At 35.9% G+C, this 21,590-nt stretch overlaps 1 protein-coding gene across 1 annotated transcript in view; it reads right to left on the bottom strand.

The window, feature by feature from the left end:
- Positions 1-20,085, bottom strand: part of LOC120474748 (serine/threonine-protein kinase H1) — a 117,315-nt gene extending 97,230 nt beyond the window's left edge. The window contains 2 exon segments of the mRNA XM_089122349.1: positions 17,386-17,425; positions 19,902-20,085. The gene's annotated coding sequence lies outside the window, so the exon portion shown is untranslated.
- Positions 20,086-21,590: the final 1,505 nt, after the last annotated feature.

Raw genomic sequence — 21,590 nt, 5'->3', positions numbered from 1 at the left:
GAAACACAATCACATATTCCAATCAGGAATGGCCTTAAAAGAGAAATGTTTCAATAATTAGGCCTATTCTGCACACAAATAAAGCCCATAAGCCTATAAATACAATGATAATGGCATTAGGTTTAATAGGTGCGTGCGTTGTTAATTTGAGCTACTGTAATTAGCTAAAAAAAACATACAGTAGGCTATATGTTAAATATATGAATCCATAATGTTAATCTCATGGGCACAGTATGTTTCTATTGACCTGCTTTTTCCTTTTTTAAAATTGAGCTTGATTAATACTTTGCAAACTGATTGTTTCAGTCGTTTTTTAAAACTTTTATCTAAAACAGCTGTTTAGTTTATGTTAATTTAAGGCCTACATCTTATCTCGCACTTTATGACCGTTGACTGAAACGTCGTGCGGGGAACTTTGAGTTCACTCCGACTCAAACATTTTGACATTGACGAGCTATCGTTAGTCTCCTGAAGCACCTCAGACGAGAAGGTCAGTATCATCGCGATGTGCATCCTTGCAACCTCAGTTGTGGGTACGGCCCTGTCACTATGCACTTTTATTTTGATAATGATCAGACTTCTAATGTCAAATCTACAGTAGCAGTGCTAGAACTGACTATTGTGCGCGCACGCGAGACGCCGGCGCGCAATTACATGGGAATTTTTCCTAAGCAGTGGAAACAGGAATACTCTTATTTATGGTCATAGATAAGACAAGAGTGCATCATCCGAAACGGTAAAGTGTCCATTTTCTATTTGTGTATAGGCTACATTATAAATGACTACAAAATGTCATGCCTTTTAAAAATACAGAAAAGAACCGGATGCGGGTTCATGCCGTCTCTCTGTCTCCTTTCTGGCGCACGTTCCGCAAAATCAACAGCAGCGAATCTACTTGACGCAAAGACATAGATTATCTATCTATAGAAAACTTTAAGTGTCTACTTTGTATTGTTTTATGTTAAATGCTTTATATAAGTTACTTAGGAATAAACAGCATGTTTTCAGATGATAAAGAAAACATGACTCATAGCATGGAAAAAAACGTTAGGTTGTAAATTATTTCGCGGACCCCCTGGCTTTAGCTCGCGGACCCCCAGGGGTCCGCGGACCCCACTTTGAGAACCACTGCTTTAGGGTACCCTTTAACGTCAGTTAGTTGACGCTATATAATCCTAACCCTACCCCAGACCTAAACCTACCCGCGTCATCTAACTGACGCTAAAGGTAAAGCGTCAGTTGGATGACGCCCTAGGATCGTCATCTAACTGACGTTAAAGGGTACCCTAAAACGTTGGATGTTGACGTATGGCCAAAAGCGTCAGTTAGATGACGTCTTGGGATGAGAATGTGTTGGACATTAGCATTCAGATACATCGACTTGTAGAGAAGCCTGTAAAATTCACTCATTCTCCTCCTTTTTATGTATCAGTTTCTGGTTCAAACATAGGCTATGTTTACACAGAAACGATTCTGAAGAGAAAATGCAAAAGTGGCGTTGCGTTATCAATTTTTATTCTGCGTTTAGACGAGCATTTTGGGTGAAAAATCCACGTGCATATGGTGACGCAAAAGTGTGTGAAATTCAATGTAGTATGCACTCCAGGCAGCTAGGTGGCGATGTGAAGCACTGACACACAACAACACCAAGTCCATACGCCTGCGTACAACCTTCACTGTCAAGCAGACTTTTGCGTTTTTACTCTTTACACGGGAACGCGGCGGTGGAGCGCTTTTACGATTTCCACTCTGGAGGGTGGTTTCACTTTTTTTTGCGTCTTTAAGCCCCAAAAATGCCGTCGCCGTGTAAACGAAAGGCACATCCGATAAAATATTTTTACGTTTTCACCCGTAAACAGGGCCTAAAACCAGTATTTCCACTTGCCATTGTGTAGTGTTTCACAGTTGACTGAGTGGATCAGATAGTCCCAGCTGGTGTGATCAACTAGAGGCATGGACTAATTTGCATGTTCACGTATACTAAATAAAGCAGAGGTGTAGAGTTACATTCAAGCTATTTTAAGAAATAAATAGGAATGTAGCCTGTTTTGAAATGTTCCTTCTTCAGAAATAACCTCACGCAGGCTTGAAGACACATAAGTAGAAGACACATAAGTCAGTAATGACAGGATTTTTATTTGGGGGGAACTAGTCCTTTAGTTGTTTAAGATTATGGCCAGAGAAAAAAGACTACTGGTAAAGATGTTAGTAAAGCTGAAAATTTCCTGACCTGCCGCCGTGTTCGCTGCAGTGGAATGGAGATGAATGGAAGTGCCTGCCGTGTTAGTCTGTCCCTGAATTGCTGCTCCTTTGGGATGCTCACAGTAAACAGACCCCCTAGGGTTCCTGCAATTCCCTAATGAGGATCATTTTAGCAACATGCCAGCTCTGAGCAACACGTAATTATCCCTCTCTTTACTGTGGCGTGACTGTAAACCCCCAGACCTTCAGGTATATCTGTGGGGGGACGGTTTATTGCGAACTCCTGCTGTAATCTTGGGCAAAGGCGGTATAAAAACAGACTGCATTTGGTTATTTATTTAGTTTATTTGTTTAGTTTGAAAGAAAATCATGAGAAATGACAAAATTACCATTCAAAAGTTTGGCGTTGGTGGGATTTTTGAAAGTAGAAGTCAGTGACTATTTCTGAAAGCAATTTCATGCTTCTCAAAATTTTGCCCCTTTTCAAAATATTGGAGAAAGTTGTATTTATACAATTGAATGATGCATTTACGAATAAGGCGTTTCAATTTGGCACTATATAAATGCCTCATTCATTCATATTTATACAATTGTAATCTTTTTTAGATTTTAGATTTTTAGATGGTTTTAAATCCATTCTTAGCACAGCAAACAGCCATGTTAAAAATTTTCAATGACCTGTTACTAACCACTGACTCGGGTTATTATACTGTTCTCATACTCCTAGATCTTACAGCTGCTTTTGACACTGTAGACCATAACATCAACCATAAAAGTACTGCGTTGGAGTGGTTTAGATCTGATCTGTCTGACAGAAGTATTTTTCTGTCTGCCTTAAGGATGTTTTTGTCCTCCTCTCCGTCTCTCTTGTGTGGAGTTCCCCAGGGCTCTATTCTCGGGCCTATCATGTTCTCCTTACATTTCCCTTACCTTAAGGTCCATTTTTAGGATGAATGGCATCTTGTTTTATTGTTATGCAGATGATACAAAACTTTTATCTACCTTTGAAACTGAAAGATGCAAACTCTGTATAGCAACATTGTTGGACTATCTTGAAAATATAAAAGCCTAGATGGCCTTAAATGTTTTAAAGTTCAGTGAAGTGAAAACAAACATTTTTGGACCTGGTGGAGCCTGTGAGTCCCCTTATATAGATCTGTGTGCTATAAAACCATATGAAGCCCACTGTAAAACACCTGGGTGTTATAATGGAGTGTCTTTAAACTGGATAAACAGATTAAATAGGCAATTGAATCTAGCTGAGGCAATTATCCAAAGTCAAGTCTTCTCTGTATTTTAATGATTTTGAAAGAGATATACATGTTTTTTTTATCAAGTAGTAGTCGCCTTGACTACTGTAAGTGCCTTTATATTAGCCAGAGAACAGCCAATTAGACAATAACAGCATAAGAACTCTTAAAATTTTTTTTACTGTCATTTTCAATCAATTGAATGCATTCTTGCTGAATAATTTATTTAATTTAATTTTTTTATGAAGTCTTACTGACTCACTGATTAAGTGAGCATAAAAAACTAGTCTGGACCAGCATGCAAACTCATTCTTGTCCTAACCGGGAGTGGCATCATACAGTGACATGCCATATATCTTATATATATGATAACCTGCCATATCTATCTATATATATATATATATATATATATATATATATATATATATATATATATATATATGACAGGTTCAGATGTGATTGTGTCATCCAGCGGTATTTTCACTTTTATTCTTGACAGATAATTAACCTTTTGATTAAACTTTTTTATTATGCACAATGTGCAAATGTATAATACGTGTCTGTGTAACAACAGCTGAACAGTAAAATATGGATATTTTTGCCACACAATTAAATGGTGAATCTTAACCAGGGTGCAGCATGGACCAGTGAGGAGGACACAGGGTTACCTGGCTAAGACAGCCCTGATAATCCTAAAAAAAAAAATAACCACAAATCACAAAAAGCTTGTGTCTCGAATCGTACCTGCAGAAATACTGTTAATTATTATATATAGGCTAGATGGATACAAGTGCAAGTACAAAACAGCAGAGAAAAAGAGTAGTTTTCACATTTTTAATGGTTAAAGTGCCTTTATAGAGAGAAAGATAATGGTGAGGTGGAGAGGTCAAGCTACAAGCACTTCATGCTGTTTAATAGCGAATAGAAGCTCTCAAAGTTGAAAAAAGTCTGTCTTGCCTAGTGCACACAGAGTGACATTATATATATATATATATATATATATATATATATATATATATATAGATATTTTTTTTCACATTTGAGGTACACAAACAGGCCAACAGGGGGCGTCAGACTGAAATCCCGCTCTTAACTGAATGTTTGAAAATGTAAACTGATCTCAATTACATTTTTGAAAACTAAAATGATATGGCATTTTTGTAAAATTATTGGTGGTTATGAAAATTAAATATTGAATTAAACTGATAACTAAAAATGAAAACTGTTGAGCCAGCAAGGATGTTGAGTAACCAGGTCTTACATAAGCTACATCCCAGCCAAAACTAGCAAGCTCTGCTCCTAAATGGCATTCAGAAGCAAATCGGTGTGAAAGAAAGCTTGCATTCCTCCATCCTCGGCTCTCTCTCCATTTCTCCTGCTCGCCCTCAGAGTTCATTCTCTCCGTTTTATCTCTCGTTCTCATTCTCTCTCTCTCATTGTTGCTTTTCGTTCTCTGGCCATTTCTGGGGACTGCTGATAGCTGGTAGCTCAGTTTTAGAGGATGGTTTGAGATAAAGAAATAAAATAAAATTCAGTAGGCGATTTTACACTAAAGGTGACTTCAGAGAGCTGTCAACACAGCCCGGCTGTTATCTCCTGAAGAACGCTGCTCTCAAAAATAGAGGTTGAATACAGGTCTCATAACCAGCCTGAACATCTGAGCTCAGAAACAGATGAAAGCCATAGACATCACGGATGACAAAGAGATTTTAAGATTCTTTTCATGGGTACCCCAATTGGGTCACAGTGTAGGCCTCGATATTGCCATGCTATTCATTTTTTCCTTAAAAAAAATGGCACTTTTATTTTTTACCCGTTTTTATTTTGACATTTCCAAGTTGTAGAAAGATTATAAAACATAGCATTATGTGGTCAATAACATGAACTGTTTTCTATTTGAATACATTTTAAAATGTAATTTATTCATGTAATCGAAGCTGAATTGTCACATTATCCTTCAGAGATGATTCTAATATGCTGATTTGCTGCTCAAGGAACATCTATTATTATCAACATTTTACAAAACAATTTTTTTTTAAAAGTGTAAACCTTTTTTCCGAATTTGTTGTTTGGGGTCCAAATTTATTTTTGAAAGAAATTGATATTTTTATTCAACAAGGATTCATTAAATTCATCAAAAGTGAGAGTACATTTCTTTTTTTTCTTTTTAAAATAAACACTTTTCTTTTTAAATTTATATCAATTTATATTGACGGATCATCACAAAAAAAAAAGTTTAGGCTACACAAAAATATTAAGCAGCACAAACTCCTTTCAACATTGATAATAATCAACCCGATCTCACGGAAATTTGTACAAATTTTACGAGGTGGCTAATTCTTAACAATTCGTACGACCTCACTCATACAAATTAGTAAGATTTTTGCTATATCGGCCAATTCGTATCAATTCGTATGAATGACCTACCCCTGACCCCGCCCCCAAAACCTACAGATTTTTGCTATATCGTACATATTTTACGAATTGGCCAATTCGTATGAATTCGTACGAATGGCCTACCCCTGACCCCGCCCCAAAACCTACACATCGCGTGGGTTTAGACAAATCGTATGAATTTGTATGAGTGAGGTCGTATGAATTAGTACGAATTAGCCACTTTTTAATCACTCGTACGAATTCGAACAAATTGGTTGTAAGATAGCGTTGTAATAATAATAAATGTTTCTTCACATTAGAATGATTTCTGAAGGATCTAATGATGCTAAAAATCAAGCTTTGAATTCCAGGAATAATTTACATTTTTAAATATATCAAAATAGAAAATATATCAATGTGCTCAAGAGAAATAAGAGAGACAATGCCTTTTTTTTTTGTTTTTTTTTTTTGGGCTCTCTGATAAAACACTACTCCCAAATCCCCCTGGGACAGGCATAGTCAGACGGTTGAAATTCATTCATTTGGACTTCTTTGTATTGTTCAGTTTTGTTTTACACAGCACGAAGCCCTAAATCTTTGAACCACAGCACAATATCTTTGAAACAATATCTGAAGGTTTAAGAGCAGCTATTCTCTGTATATCCCAGCATGGTAAAACCACCCCATAAAAATACAGCACCGGTTATTATTATTCAACACTGCACGACAATAAATAATAATAATAAAAAAGTTCTAAATCTGGTGTAACATATTATCTGTTTCCATTCAGACTCTGACCCTCGGCTATATTATGAACATTATTACCTAACGCATATCCCTGTTGAAAAGAACAAAAGCCGCCGCACAAAAATTACACATGACCTTTTTTCTCTGCCGCGACATCAAATGAAACAACATAGATCATGTATATTGGGGAAAGCACCTGAGCCGCTGAGCGGACGCCACCTGTGCGAGCAATATCCGCGGACTGCATATTGAACCTGTATATCTAGTATCTGCAGGCCACCAAATCCATTCATAATGCATCCTCAAGTGGCCAGCAAGCCATGGGTCCGTCCACAAATGAGAAAACAAGACTTTGCTTCTTTGTTTGCCATGCACTTTCAGCCAAAACCAGCCGTCCTCCGTGGGTGCCATGGGAAAATTGCTTTTGTCTGGAGTATTTTTTGAGTAAATTGCCAGCATGCATGGTTTATTTCTATATTTACCGATATGTTTCTCTTGATGATTACTATCCAAGAAATAAAACACTCCCAAATGAGGTGCGTTTCCGGAACGTTAAAGTCTGTGTTTGTGTTTGTGCTCTGGTGCCTGACAATAATGTAGTTTACAGCATCTCCGGAGATTTCACGAAAATACCACTACCTCTAAAAGCATTAAGACATTACCATTTGCTTCAGTGGTTTGACTCTGACCTTGTTTAAAACAGATTTGTAATGATGCATTTAAAGTTCAGGCTGCCAATTTTTTTTTTTCTCTCCATATTTCTTCTGGCAGAGTACAAATAATGGCACATTTTCTTTGACATCCTCTTCCTTACTCAGGCACTAAACACATTGGACAGTTTTGCATAATAAAACGTGTCACTTTTAATAAATTCAAGGAGGTCTACTCATGGAAAAAGCTACTGTAGCAGCATTCGAAAGTGGCTGAATCGAAGAATGCTGAAAATGCCATGGGCAGCCAAAATACCCAAAACACAAGTTCTGCAGGACATGGGCACCTGCACATGAAGACCATCATTAGCAGGAAGTGTCACTACCAGTGTTGGGCTAACACAGTCTCATCAAAAAGAAGTCATTTAACTGACGTCTTGGGACGTCTTTTGACCATACGTCAACATCCGCCTTTTTAGGGTACCCTTAAACGTCGGTTACACGACGATCCCGGGCCGTCATACAACTGACGCTTTACCTTTTAGGTTTAGGGGTAGGTTTAGGTCTGGGGTAGGGTTAGGATCCGATAACGTCATCTAACCGACGTTTAAGGGTACCCTAAAAAGGCGGATGTTGACAAGACGTCCCAAGACGTCAGTTATATGACGTCTTGGGATGAGACTACGCTGGTTGGGCATGTTACTTAAAAAAGTAGGTAACACTTTAGAATACGGTTCCTTCGTTAATGAATAACTACACAAGAACTAATGAGTAACACAATATTAACAATCTAGTAACTATTATTAACTAACAAAAAAAACTCTGATTAACGAACTAGTAAGTAATAGTGCACAGACAAAGTTCTGGTGTGTGATTTGCCCCTTGTTGAAAAAAAAAAAGACAAAAGCATCCCCATTAGTGTAGGTACACCGTGGTCACATGCTCTTCTGACTTAGTAAAGGTTTTAGCTGATTACTTTTGAGTTAACACTTGAACGGCCACAACGGTCATTTTGACCGTTTTGAATTTTATATCTACAATAACTTTGTTGAAAAAAATAAAATAAAATCCTGCTGGTACCTGACTTTTCCTAAAATTGTCTGTATTTTCATTTAAAATGCTTTTCATATAAATTAAGTTACGTAAACGTAAGGCAAAACAAAAAAAATGAACACATTTACCTATTTCGGCCATAGACGGTCATATTGACCGCACTGAATTTTGCGGTATTTTTCCGTTAAATATCCCGCGGTTGATCGTGTTCTCTCTCAACTGTCAACAGAAAGGTCCGTCCGGTCACCTCTGTAGCGGTGTTTGCTATATAATAATTTATACATTTATTCCCGTGCATTTCCTCCTCATCAGAGAGTGATTCAGAGTCAGAGTCCACATCAAGGAAAAAGAGACGGCTGCTATCATCAGACACGGCGGATACAGATCCGTTCATGTCGGATGATCCTGGTGAGCTCTGCTGCCCTGTCCTGCGCTGTTTGTTTTGCTGCATGGGCTGTTCACTAGTTCTGCACTATTATTATTATTAGCCTATTGACCACTTCGCAAATCGTCACTATCTAACATTTTCGTCATAGTTTTTGTCATTCAAACCAAGTTTTTATTTAGTTACCGTCTCGTTTTCGTCTTTGAAAAAATGTGGTTGACGAAAATAATTACGAAAATTATTCATCAACGAAATAAACACTGTTTTGAATCTAACGGTCAAAATGACCGCTTGTGGCCGTTCTAGTAGTTTTGGAATTCTGGCACTTCTAGTGTTAAGTGCGTAATACTTGATAATACTTGCCTGAAACTCATGTTAATACAGATATGAAGGTGTGAGAGCTTTAGAATATAAGAACTGCTAAATCTAATTTAAGAATCAAAGGTTGAATGAGTGTATATATATATTATCTTTTCATCAAGGTGCAATGCTTTTCATCTCGCTCTGAGCTAGAATGAGATCACACATTTTGCTTTTAATCCCTTCTCATGCATTGTTCTCTAGCTATCTTTAAAAGAGTGAATTCCTTTAAGGGAAACAATGCACTCTTGACCTCAGGGAAACGTAGCGGACTCGCTTGTCGCCGTGTTTTCATTCACGAGAATAGCTGTTGAACTCTTTTCCTGGAATACGTTACATCTTTTCACACCACAACTGTGTCACCGATTATTGTGAAGGACAAATTAATCTTGCGGGAATTGGCACATATAAAAGATCCACACAAGTTGATTTATCTGAGCTGGTTTAAAGGCTGAAGATCGTTCGACGGTCAGCCCGTGGTGGGAATTATCCAGAAAGGCTTACAGCATTATTAAACATATAGCTCAGTCATTATTGAGCCTATAAATACAGATCCTTCACAGTAATATTCAAAGCAATTATTTCACTACCGTTTTATTGGTATTATACTTCAAAGCATTGTAGGCGATGATATGCTGGAGCTCAAACTTCAATGGCATTTTATGTTGTCATCACTTATATCACGGGAGCAACAAAAACACCTTGGCTTGCTAATAATGCTCAATAAAACTGCAGCGGTGCGGCATGCAAATCATTATAATTAGAGATCCATTTAGGACTCGAACAAATACTAAAAAAAAAAACCTGCGGCTGTTCCAAACCACAACACGTGCCATTGATCGGCATCTTCCTGAAGCCTGAGATAATCATTCTCACTTGAGAAGCAAAAGCAACCACTATGAGTCAAGCAGCCAATACCCCAGGCATTAGTCCGTAATCTCTGGCTCTCATTAAACACGTCTGCTATGGATTCTCTCTAGCATTTCTTTTCCTCAATATGCATTGTAAAGAGAGATATCAAAGTGCGGTGCATCATGTAATGTTATAGTTTTAAAGAGATCTGTTTAGACGTTGTTATTGATTTGGGTGAGCAGCACAAAAGCAGGATTGTGTGTTTTGCCTGGAGCAAGGAGATTTTTTGGGGAGGTAATCAGATTTGTGTGAGTGTTTTCTCTCACTCGAAAATCAGTCACAAAACACACGTTTGCCAAGTACGCCAGCAGGAATTCACAAGTGGAACTGTTGATAGACTATTATCAGTCTAATAACAGAAACCGATCTCTTTTAATTTAGCTTAAGAGCGATTCGGGACCGATCTGAGAGCAACTCTGAGTAAGGAAAAGACAAAAACTTTTATCATATAGTGAGGAGGCGGGGTTGACCCCATTGCTATGTATGACACAATCTTTTGAAGACTGTGATTGGTTGGTTATCCAAGAAGGGAAAAAAAAGAGTGATTTTAAGCCGAATTTCAATGCATAATTTTTCCTATTTGACCATTCTCTCTTACTCTCTCTCACACACACACATTATTTATGTTTATATAAATCTTTTTTTTTTTCATTTACCATGCTGTTAATTTCCTATAAGGTATTCGATTGTCATAGAATGATAAAAATTTTTCCACTCTTTCCAATTACACTGATTGCACAATTATACGGATTGCTGGTATGCTAATTTAAGTGGTGGTTTGAATGTTGGTTTTAATGTAACAAACAAGGAATCAAAACCAAGAAGGATGAGAAAGCCCGACTGGACAGAGGAACAGTGTTTAGCCCAGTTAATGGATGAACACAAGGACATTATTAAAACCACTTAACTGTCACTGTCCCACAGGTGGGACGTTTGCCACTATATTTTTAAAACAATAATATCTTAGTAAATACCTTAAATAATATTGACAAACTATATATCATTTGAAAGCTTACAATCTCTAGTTTCCATATTTGGTGACTGATTTTCAAAATATATTACAGAGGAGCTATAATTTATCAATATAAAACAAGAATATTTTCATACTCATAAGGCGTGTTCAGACCTTTATTTTAAAATAGCAATAAACATGAAAAATCATGAAAAAATGGTAGATACCTCAGTTTGTTTTCATGCCAAAAGTTCAAAAGATAGAATCCATTCAATTATTTTGGAAAAAAAAGGTCTGAAAAGTTTGAAATATCAAGAAAAAAATAATAAATTCACCATTTGTGACGTGGCAGCTAGCTATGACTTACATGCGTGTTCTTTGTATGTGTTTCTTAGAGGTTCAATTCATATCAAAATCTGCCAAACTTTCCATGCTAGTTCTGAATAGGATCTCTACTTCAGAAATTGTATGAAAATTGTGAAAATAATGGTTCATATCACTCAAAACACGAATGGAAATGCAGGCGCCCTTATATGGGCAGTAATGGAGTCTGGTTGTGCCCTAGTGAAAAAGTTTGGTACTGCGCTCAAACAAAATCTCACTGAAAGCTCATTTTTTGAGACATCAACCTAAAATTTGAAACACAACTTGTTCAGATTTTTGGCTTTGATCTTTCTGCCATTTTAGAGTAGCCCAGGTTTTGAAAATATATATTTTATGTAAAATATGAATAATTAATATTTTTACATTGTACATTTCCATAAACTTAAACTTCTATAACTTTTTTTCTGTTTCACTTTCTTAATTTTTTTCACTTCTACAAAAATCTGCCAAATGTCTTCTTTAAAACAAGACCAATCATATGTCTATATTCCAAAGCATTCTTGAATTACAACCATTTAAGTTCGAAATGTGCATTTTCATGTCTATTCAAAAAAGGGGGGGTGACAGTTAACAGGTTAAAGGAAAATTCGGGCCGGGTGTCAATCTATAGCGTCTTATTAACTCAACTGCAACACATTTCTTTTCCCTCTTCGTCTTTCTGCCATTTTCTCCTCTGCTAAAGAAACTCTTAAAAGTCCTTGTCCTTACTCTTAACAATTTTGACCTTAAAGACCTCTTTTAAGGGTTAATATACTTTCTGAATTACTTTTTTCTTTACTTTGATTTCTTTTCTTTAATTTTAAGAGAAAACGCCCACATTTCTACGAATTTCCTTAGAATTTGGTCACTAGGAGCGACTTTTTGCATTAAGATTCTTTATGAATACGGGCGAGTGCAAGGTCGAATTATACAGTAGGGATCATTTTCTTTGCAATTACAAAAAAAAAAGTATCGACAGTGTAGTGTAACTATATAGACCCACTGCTTCAATACAATAAAATAAAAAGATAGCCAATTGTACGAAGCCCTGCACTTTTGATGGATCTGTGAAGCACTTTGATCAACATTTGTGTTGTTAAAAAGTGCTATAGAAATAAACTTTGACCTTGACATAATATGGCCACAATTTATGGCAAAAAAAAGAATTAATTTCTTTATTTTGTTCATTCATTTCCTCATTTTACTCAATTGTGGCGACGATTTATTCTTTTGTTACCTCGTTTTAGTTAAATTGTGGCCACATTGTAATTATTTGTTCCCTGGTTTTAGTCAAAATGAGGGTGAATTAATACGTACAAGGCCACGATTTGAAAACAAGGGAATAAATGAATAAAATGGGAATTAATTCTTAATTCCAGGCAACGATATATACTGTATATTTTAGTCCGTGTCATGTAGGCTCCACACGATTGAGTAGAAAGTGCTTAAATAAATGGTCAAATAGATTACTGTTCAATAGTGCAAGTCAGCATGAAATAAAATCTAATCCACTTTCTAAATTAATGTTATTGGTCTAATTGTGACTTTTTCGATAGTCCGGTTCACTCTATTATACTGCAGAAGTTTCATTTGCATTGCAAGTTTAAAAAGGAGTGATTTTTAAGCAAGTACATGGCAAAGAATAACACCGATTTGTTAACTTAAAAGATTTGTTCACACTGTATTCAATCTGTATTCAGTTCTACCCATGGTGCCGTTCTGTCAGTTATGTGGTTCAGGGTGGCTTTGTAGAATACAAAGACAGTTGTTTCTACCGTCAATGTCAAGAGCTGTCAGGTATCAATACACTTGTTGTGTCACCAACTGAATTCAAGCGTTATTTTAGGTGTCTTCGGATGCCTGACAGGGTGTACTGCCCACTTAAAAAAAAAAAAAATTTTAGTTAAAATATATAAAAATCATATTTTAATTATAAAAGTGGCTCAAAGTACAAACCACCTGCAGAAGTGACAACCAGGAATTAAATGATATATTTTAGACAAGTATGAAAGGCATAATGACAGCAATTAGATGGCATAGATGGAGAGATGGGTGAATGAATAATGGAGGGGTATGAGGTGAAGGTGACAGTCATTCTCACACCTGAAATGAGATTTTAATTGGCCATTTTATAGTGTGTTCCCACAACTAGGCCTCCAGAGATTCTGCTCCTGTTCATCAGGTTCAGCTACAGGAAATTTCATGTGAAAAGTATGCATCTTGCAGTAATAAAGACTGAAGCTGAATTTGGAAAAGCATTTTACCATGCAGTCCAATCAAGAATAAATATTGTTAGTGAAAAACTATGTTAGTGTGCTCTACTAACTGTTAGCATGTGGTCTCATGACCTCAGTATGTTTGTCACGTTTCCATCGGAGAAAACTTTAGAAAGAAACGTTTTACATCTTGGACTGCCAAAGGTTGTTAAACTCACAGCTGCTTCATTTATCACACTGGGAATGTGATGGAAGCAGATGGAAGGTTAAGTCAAGTGCATTGCATTGTGGGATACAGAATTCTGCACAGCATGCTCTATTGTAAACCGCACAATTTGGAAATGTTGTCGGTCATTTGGGTATTACATGCGTAGAGTAAATTAGCATACTGTTTATTCTGCAAAAAATGTAGAAAGGCGAAGACATATTTCTGTGATGATGTCTAGTTAGGTAGAAGTATCTTTATATTTGTGTGAGCAGATGTTTCTTTTACACTGTGAAAACTTTGTTTAGCATGGCAATAACCTTCAGGTTAGTTCATGGTCTAGTTACGGCGTTCTGCGCAGTGCTTTGCTCAGTGTTCAGACATGTTATGTAAGTGCACCCTAATGCTGTAAAATAAATGATCATTTCCAAAGTGATTGGAAAATACACATTTCACACAAAGTTTATTCGTGCTGCAAAAAAATAATAATAATGCTTTTCTGAGGGATTTGTTTTTGTTTTGTTTTGGGTTTTTTTCTGAGAGAAAGTACAAGAAGCTACCGAAGTTCACATTTTTGTATAATTGGGAAAAAATAACCTAATGAAATAGATCAGAATTTTTATACCATTATTTATGCACATTTACAATATTGCATGCGCTCTTGCGGACGGATGGACGGATGGATATTATGTGTGTCTTAGCATCAGATACTAACAATATGAAAATGTAATCATTCCATTGAGGTTTTCCTCAAACATATCTGTCAGCCAAGAAGTGTGTAATTACTGCTTTGATGGTTCTAAAGCTGCATGTTCCACAGTAATATATGTTACACTTCGCCATTGATACGATACGATACTTAAAAACAGCAGTCGGCATGGTGGGAGTTATAAAATTACACGGTGATTATGCAGTTTTTGTTATATTTTTATATGAGAACCACTGAGTTTGTGCAATAATGCAAATGCAGCAAGAGACCGCAATAGTCTTAAATGGACTTTTTCAGCTGAAAAGCTAATTTCCACATGGCATATTACCCTCGAGGCATGCTTTAGGTGTGTTATACATTTGGAAGATATCATCAATCAACTCTATATACTTCATTATATAGAATGACACACTAGAGACTCCTGCAGAAGAGTATATAGATTACATAATACGGACTAAAAATATAATACAGGCGTTTTTTTTGTTGTTTTATTTTTGTACATTTTATGTTTATTGTGGCCATACAGTAGAACGACTCTGACTGCATTGCGAATTAAATTATTTGCATGCAATTAAAAGCAAAGGCTTGCTTTCAGGACATTGAGAAATAATTAGCATAACAAATGCAATAAATTACTATTTTCAGCATCAAATTCAAAATGCTTATTAACAGCTGAAATTGAATTCGAAACGTGAACCAAGAGTCTGGGTCTAAACCAGAGACAGAGCCATTATTGTCACATTGAACCCCTGAAATGATGTTACTGCAGGGTGATTCACCTCCGAAAGCTCTATTAAATAATGTCAGATCAACTTCATGAGGGTTAATTTACTTTACACAACCTTAATGCAGATCTCAATTCAGCCTTAAATCACAGTACAGCTTTTTAATTTGAAGAGCAAACAGAGAAATTATGTAAATTTGACTGCCAGGGATCAGAACTATGAACAATATAAATGTGAGCTTGGCCCATTTTCTGCAACTTCCCTTATGAGACATTATTGAGTAAAATGTCACATTATGTAGAAAGAAAAGAGGGCATGACCAGGATTATTATCGGTAACTAAAACTAAAAAAAAAATGTTAATTGAAAAAGCTGAAATAAAATAAAATATAAATATTATTTAAAAAACTTAAACTTAAGGAAATGTTGCCCTTGAAGTTGAAGTAGAAAAAGTCACTAGAAATAAATAAAAACTTAAATAAATTAAACCTAAATATCAATATTAAAAGAAGAAAAAAAATCACATAATATATATATATATATATATATATATATATATATATATATATATATATATATATATATTATGGATCACATATAATTGCTCAGATACTGTTAGTGTAGGTAACAGACTACTGTTGACAACATTTAAGCTCTTTGACTTTTGATTGGAGATGTTTGATATCTTCAAATCTGAGCACAGTTTAAGTCGGCATCTTCTGAAATTTAAGAGACATATGAGATTACTTTTTCCTCAGAAGAAGAAAAAGTCTTCCAATCAATCCAATCGATGTTTTTCTTTCCCATAGGATTCTGCTTGAGAAGGCATGGTCAGTATTGATCTATTGAATTTCTCTAAAATCATCTACAACTTTTTTCCTGAAGCATGTAACAGAATTATTTATTTATTTTTTCTTCTCAAAGAAAGAAAATAACATACAGGCTCGGCACAATATGTGACTGAAAAAAAAAATCCCTTTAAGAAATTAAGTAGTGTCTCGAGTCGACTTTAACTGCAATTTCCCCCCACATCAGATTAAATTGCGTGTCGACACATTTAAAGTCTATGAGTTGTAAAAAAAAATAAATAAAATAAACCCCAAACACAGACAACAGCAGTTTCATAAGGAAGATGATTGAATTATAATAAACGCACTTCAGATCCGCATGCCTCCGTCACAACACTAGTTGACTGAGGAAATCAGCACTCTTCAAAACTGGCACAAAAAAGGTTTTTCTAAATGAACCCTAGGGGAGAGACTTGGCAGGGGGACCAGCCTTTCTCGTTCGCATGAGCTGGGCACAAACACTAAGGACATTACGTTTTGTTCAGCAAATGAAAGCCAGGATACTCATCTCCTCTCCGGTCTATCCCTCTGATTCACTCGCGTGTAAAGAACATCATGGCACAATCTCATTTTGCATTGGATCAGTTGGCTGCAGGCTAACTTTGTTTACAATCATCAGACAATTCAGTGCGTTTATTCACAATCTTCCATCTTTTTTTTTTTTTTTTTTTGCCCACTTTCAGTACTGTTGAACTTTGTTGAGTTACTGTAGCCCTCAAACCGTATTCACTTTATAGCCCTTAATCCTGTAATTGTGGACTAATGTGGGCATAGAGGACTCAGGTGTGATCCTAATTTTTATTTATTATACATTTTATATCACTGTCTTCGATAAAGTTTTGTCTATCTATTTATGTTTTTTTTTTGTGTGTGCATATTTTTGAATTTATTTATTTCAAAAAGAAATATATTTTCTATTTTAATTATGCTTATGATTATTTAATTTTTTTAACTACATTAAAATGTCATTCCAATAAGCTCTTAGAGCTAAAACCTAAAGATGAAGTGACTTTGCTGTCACCTGGTGTCTTATTTTGGCTTTTTCCCATTCATTTCTAAGGGGTGCCCATTTTTGACCCAAATACAAGATTAAGGATTTTTTTTTCACTCACTTAACATTGTAGAATTGAGTCAAAAAAAAAAAAAAATGTGTGTGTTAAGGAGGCAAACATAGGAAAAGTAGCCATGTCTTGTACCGCTCAGATTAAGGGAAGTATTTTTAAAAAATAAATCAAAACCTTTGTCCAGAATACGGTTTTAGGTTTAAAAATGCATTTCAGAGCAAATAATTCCTAAATGATTTAAATTATTGCAGTTCACATTCCCGATAAAAAAATAACCTGATTACTTTTAGATATTTTTGGATTACGGTCACATTATGTTCATAAAGAAATAGTTTACACAATAATGAAATTCTGTCATCACTCACTCACCCTCATGTCCATGTTCCAAACCGGTATGATTTTCTTTCTCCTGTGGGAAACAAAAAAGAAGATCTTGTGAAGAATCTCTCAAGTATTTTCTATATTCCACTTTCATGGAATCCAATTTTCATACTCTGCATTTTCTTATTCTTAACACTGTTGAGCCAATTCCATTTGTCACAAGACAAATGGAATTCTAAGAAATCTATTTCAACCACTCGATTATGTGTTGATGCACTGCGCCCAGTTGCACTTCACGGATGCCAAAACTTCACTGCTTGCATATTATATCATATGGCTTCAGAAGACTCTGAATTGGAGCCGTGGTCAGTTTGAACTGTGTTTGGAAAAAAGTTTCTAAACAAAAAAATTGGTGTGTGTTCCAAAAAACAAACAAAAACAAAACAAAAATCAAAAAAACACACACACACACACACAAAACCCCACAACAGAACATGAGTATGACATCATTTGCATGGATTGAACTACTTTAATGTTCGCACATTGTGGCTATTCAAAAATAATATCATTTAATTGTGCCCAGATGATATCTCAAGGACACTAGTGTGAAGTTTGCTAAGATGAATTAATAAAAGGAATTAAAAGGTCAAACTGCTCAGCGCACAGCAACATGAAAATTGTGTTTAAAAACGTTCCCTCCAGGCTGTCCATTGATCAGATGATAATATTACGTTAATATAATACTTGAAAGAAGGCACAAAAGGCTTTTGGCAAAGAAAGGACAGTATCAAAGATGCTAGGATATATTTCATTTGATTCCTACTGGATTACACTCATTTAAGCTTTTCGAGTAATTAAATTACAAAATTACATAAAGAATGAAGCATTGCATAGCACATGTATCTTGATTGTGCAGCTATAAAAAAATTCAAGTAAAAAAATACCATGGTTAATGCATTGGTGATTGTAAATATTTATATTTATTTTATATGGTAACACTTGTAGTTAAACGTTATTTAAGTAACTAACCGTAAACCAAACTCTAATTGTACAATGAAATTCACAATTTAACAACTATACCAACTCAATTCAGCACACGTTTAAACAAGTTCAAAAACTTATCACACTCGGTCAGTGTTTGACACGTCCTTTCTTGATTCTCTGGGTTAAGATAAACAACCTTTTACTTGTTAATTATTACAATCAGCATTAATTAAAGTGATTCTCTACTCACTCTTGCATTCAAGGTTGTTACTCTCAGCCTTACTGGATTTCCCACTGCATCGTTTCTGCGTGGATGCTAGACCGTGATAACTTTATCAATTAAACCACTGCTCTACACCATGGTCAAGGCCTCGTCCACAACAAGGCATTAGCGATGTAATTACGTTTTTGGAAGGATAATGGCTTATTTACAAAAGCTGCCCGCCCGCTGGGGTCACTTTCACTTTAGATAAAGCAATTTGCACCGATGGACCCTTAAAACCTGCCATGTGCATGTAAATAAGAGGATTCATTAAAGGGTTGGTTCAAGCAAAAAATGAAAATTATGCCATTAATGACTCACACCCTCATGTCCTCCCAAGCCCGTAAGACCCCCGTTCATCTTCAGAACACAGTTTATATTTTAGATTTAGTCCGAGAGTTTTCTGTCCCTCCATTATACGGTATTGTCCTCGTCCAGAAAGGAAATAAAGACAACATCAAAGTAGTCCATGTGACATCAGTGGGTTAGTTAGAATGTTTTGAAGCACTGAAAATACATTTTGGTCCAGAAATAACAAAAACTACGACTTTATTCAGCATTGTATTGTCTTCCGGTTCTGTTGTCAGTTCGCTTCAGTAACGCTGATGACGTAAGACGCTGCTGATGTGGCCCGATTTTTTTGCCCAGCCATATTTATTTGAACCCGAATACACCTATTCGGGTTCAAATAAATATGGCTGGGCAGAAAAAAAAAAAAAAAATGCAAGTCTTTCTCTATTTATATATATTCCTCCTTTATAGGCTACTCTAATCTCAAATATAGGCTATAGTAGCAACCAATACACGGATCCACATCGGCAGAGCATTTGAATCATGGAGAGACCTCCGCTATTTTTATTGTGATAAATTACAAGTTTTCAGATATGCTGAAATAATGGTAAACTGTAATGAAATAGCAGGTAAACTACAACATATATGAGACATGAAATTTATACAAAAGACTGTTTCAGGATAACAAAATGTCGGTGCTTTAAACTAACTTTTATTGTATGTAGAACTGTCTAACGTCACTCATCCCACTACTATCATATTGTTTATAATACACATTTCCAGACACGTTCAGTACAGTAATGTTTCCTACGATCTTACTGTTACACTGAAATTGTTCTGTTTAGTTCACTAACCGTTTTCATCATCATATTACACATTCACCTCTATTGACTGTGAAATCATGGTAAAGAATAAATATGATTTGCATGTGCCATCGTATTTGTACGTTATTGAGGCACTTAAACGACTAAAGTACTTGTCCACAAAACCATGTTACTTTTTTAGTAGGCCAACTTCAGGTGTTTACCTTCAGTAGAGAGCAGATCAAACGCGGCACGCGCATGCAGGAGTACCACTTCACCATGTCCTCCATTCCTGGCAAGCGATTATTCATTTCGGGGTTTGGTTTCAGTCTGGATTGTTAGTAAATATCCACGTTATCAAGCACTATGATGTTCTCTGTGTCTCTCGTGTTTGAAAAGTTATTAAGTGTGGTGTGTGTGTGAGAGCTGAATTCAGAATGAACCGCGAGTTGACTCGAATGATTCGTCGAAAAGAATCAACTCAATGAATCAGTCGACACAAAATATAAAATAAACGAGTTGATTGCTGAAATGGTGTGTGGGAAAAACATTTTCTGTAGCTGATGATGCCAATTTCAGCCATTTGAGATCGAAATAAATCATCGGTCACTTTTGAGCACATTGGAAACAAAATGTGTTACTGTTTTTGTAGCGATAAGCTGCAGCAGACCTGCAGCATAAAAGAAGGCAGGTTGAGAGCACACGTTTTCCTTGCAAACTTATCTCATTTCCACTACAGAAGAAACAAATGTGGTAAATTTGGTAACATGTTAAGTCATAATTTGAAAGTCTAATTTATGACATACTAAGTCATAATTATGAAAAAAGTAATTTATTAAAGGAAAAAGTATAATAAAAATCGAAATTGAATGATTTAAGTCATAGGCCTAAATGCAATGAAAAATGTCACAACTGTGACAAATTGAAATTGACTTAAGAAGCCATAATTATGACATTAAAGGTCAACATTATGAAATTCTATGTCATAATTATAACATAAAAAGTCGTAATTTCGACTTGGTATGTCATAATTATAATTTACCGAAGCTTGATTTCTTTTCCACATGTTGTGAAAATGATCTCCTACTCGTTCAGTCTGTCTGAAGAGAACGAATTGAGCGCAATCACGTCAGCCCTTGACAGGTCCAGTGGCGCTTGTTTGCTCTCTGGGTTGGCAAACTGCCTACTGTGGGCGTTATTTTGAGCTTCATTTGGACAGTGTGAAGCTAGAGGCTCAGGTGATAATGAACTGTTGGGCATCTCTCTTATTTGCAACAGATGCCGGGCTGCGCTGTTGTCAATTGCAGTGGAGAAGGATTGCTTTCAATGACACTCTGTGCTGGCTTTTAATCACTGCATATTCACCGGAGAGCAAATAAAATGATGGCACTGCTGGATTAGCTACATTTGTTCTGTTTTGTTTAAGAGTAAACAGACAAACATAACCTGAACATGTTTGACTGTCAACATTGTAACATGGTTCGTAATATGCTGCCAATTTACTGGTTGTTGGTAAATAGAAAGTTTATATTTTCAAGTTTATCCTGTGGTTTATGTTGGTCTAATTTATTTTCAACTCAAATGCCAGGTCCAAAATGAACAACTGAACCACACCTCCAATTGCTTTTAAATTGCATTAACTTGATCAAAAATGACAGTAAAGACATTTATATGTCCTTGTATTTAAGGACATATTTATATGACATTTACATGTCCTTTATCCTTAACCCCTACACTGCCGCCAACAGGTTTGGCATATTTTTGATGGTGCTCGGCGGCGTATTTATGCGGGTGTGTGAACGATGTTATTTTTGAAAACAGAGAGGGGGAAAATATTCGTTTTGCTAAATACCCGGCTTTGTGTAAACGTGGCCTAAAACTACGTAAAAAACATAAAAACTAATTTTCGTGTA

The sequence above is a fragment of the Pimephales promelas genome, chromosome 17 (assembly GCF_988280905.1).
Source record: "Pimephales promelas chromosome 17, fPimPro1.hap1.1, whole genome shotgun sequence".
NCBI classification, from domain to species: domain Eukaryota; kingdom Metazoa; phylum Chordata; class Actinopteri; order Cypriniformes; family Leuciscidae; genus Pimephales; species Pimephales promelas.
The sequence above is the reverse complement of the archived record's forward strand: the minus strand, read 5'-3'. Positions and strand labels throughout refer to the sequence as shown.